Source organism: Apis dorsata, unplaced genomic scaffold (assembly GCF_000469605.1).
Source record: "Apis dorsata unplaced genomic scaffold, Apis dorsata 1.3 scaffold_74, whole genome shotgun sequence".
Lineage (NCBI taxonomy): Eukaryota > Metazoa > Arthropoda > Insecta > Hymenoptera > Apidae > Apis > Apis dorsata.
This window is the reverse complement of record NW_006263372.1, coordinates 3,094,570-3,097,175: the sequence shown is the minus strand read 5'-3', so window position 1 is coordinate 3,097,175 and position 2,606 is coordinate 3,094,570.

The following is a 2,606-nucleotide window of genomic DNA, read 5'->3' as shown; positions in this document are numbered from 1 at the left end:
GACTGAATCCTTCACGACAATGGGAGATACCCAAGAGATGCATCGAAGACAAACTTTCTTCTACTGTCTGTATACACACATACACATCACGAATTTTTTGGAGAACGCCTTCCATACTTTGGAAAAGAGATTGGCCATTGATCGTGTCCGACCATTAAATTGACATATCCATGAAACGGTGTCACGAGCACACGATGATATCCTTTGAATACGGATTTATTTAACGTAGAAGCAGAAGAGAAATCAGGAGGTATACATATATATATATATCTGGTGGCTGGTGGAAGAATCGTTTCCCCTCATTCAATGGAAAATATACCAGCCGGCCTTTTGTCGAGCACAATGTCGAGGGGGGAGGGGCCTTACGATCGTTCAATATTTTCCGTCAACAAACTGCACGCGTTCATCTCGTTATAAAGTCTGTTTGATCGGCAAACATTGCAGCGTCGATGCATGCGGCCTGCCTGCATCGCGTGGCCGGTCCCGCCACCGGGGGGAGGAGGAGAGGCAGGAAACCGTTTCAACCCCTCTGTAGCACTTGATTGCGGAATCGGTTCTGCTAAAACGAATAATCTTACAATTTCACGCCATCCAGCGGACATCCAGCCTCTGCCAATCCCGTAAACCTTGATCACTGATTTGATTTCGCGTTGGGAGGAAAAAAAAAAAAACTCGATGCGCTCCTTTTCTCAGTGTTCTCGACTTACGTACGTTTGCGTAAATATTCGAATATTTTGACGATCAGTTTTCTGGCGATATCATTAATTCTGTTCGCAGGATAATATCTATAAAGTTAAGAGAGATATAAGGATAGTATTAGAGATGAAAGAAAAAAATAAAAGGGTATGGAAATAATAAAATAATAAAAATTGTGTAATAAAAATTGGAATTAATCCTTTAACAACGTTCGACGAACAATCTACCCTTCCCTATCTTATTAAGCATTTTTCCACGAAATTTATTCATGAAATTTAGATTTATATAAAACAACTTTCCAAACACATCGTCTCGAAGAGGAAGTTGTCGTCCGCGAAGATAATGGGTCCTCCTCCTAGTCGAATGATCTCGAACAGCCCTCAGACACGTCACCAATCTCAACGTTTTGCATCTGTGCCCAATATTCGAGCGTGAAAGGGTCGTCGCCAGCCCGAGTCGTCTGAGATCGGGACGACAGCTCACCTACGCGATGACAAACGTTGCCATCTAAACAAAGGGTCTCGGGATATATACGCGGCGCAGACACGCAATTTCCGTGGCATGTAAATCGCGTGAAATGAATTTCTGCCAATCACGCACGTGCGTCAACGCCGCGATTTGGGTAACCCGACTGTTTGCCAGGCTATCGGTCACCAAAAAAAAAAAAAAAAAAAGGAAAAAAAAAGGAGAGAAAAAAAAATGCAAGCTCTCTCCAACGTCGAAATTCGATAAAACACGTATCAGACGTAAATAATCGGAGAGCTAGGGAAAATAATATTTTAACGAAGTTCCTAGTGATACCTAGATCGTAGAGAATAAGTTTGAAGTAAATTAATACACGTGTTATTCTCGAAGCAACGTTCGAGAATTTTGACACGCGCGTCTTGAATGAAGAATTAAAGGCAAAAATTTCAATGAAAATATTCTTCCAATTCAAACGCAATCAAACATCGATGTCATTTTTTATATATATCGTCGAGTTTTCTGATGCGCAAGAAGGATGGTAACGTAGGATTATCAAGACTCTGTTTTTTCGCGCGTTCATCCGAGCTGTCGATTCGGAGGAGGTCGCAGGATTCGCACATGCCTGGCTCGCCATCGCCCTCTTCCATCGATGCTTCCATGCTCCTGCTTGATTGATGTTCACCGTCGTTTCACAGACACGACTACATAAATCAAAAGGCGCGAAGAACCCTTTTCTTGTCAAGGCTCATCTCCCTTTGCCTCCTTCCCCTTCTTCCTCTTTTTCTTCTTCTTTTTTCCTCGGTAAGGTGACGTGGATACGCGTTATCGAATCGATGGATGACAGACGAGAACGTATTAAATACCGAACAGGACGAGCATTCGATTGTCGTCTTCGATGAGAAGGGTGAAAGCGGACGAACGAGCACGTGTACACCATCTTTCTCGATCGACGAGACGCGCCTTTCTTTCCATTCCTCCCTCCCCCATTATGCATCCCCCTTGTTCTCCGCGTATTATTCGGTTCAGAGAGGGTGCAAGGCGTGCCTGCTTCTGACAGTTTCGTCGTGGAGGCTGTAATTTCTGTACACACGCGGGCCTGGAAATGTTTCGTTTCCCGATTAGGATTTTGGATTCTCTGGATCGTTTCGACAGTTCTACGTTGAATGTACGAAGATCTTTTCCATTCGAAAAATTGGAGGCTACTTGAAAAGAGACGGACGAGTGTTGATTAATTTTTTTTTTAAAGGAGAATAACTCATTGATATATTTTATTCTTTAGAAATTGACGTATGTGATAACGATTAATCATGGACGTTTGTAATAAACGTGGACGCTACAAGTGACGCAGCTGTTAATAATATTGTTCCTCGTTGTACTCGAGGGTCGTGGACGTANCAAAAGGGAAGATTCATTCGTCTCTCGAGCAAGCGACTCTTACAATTTCT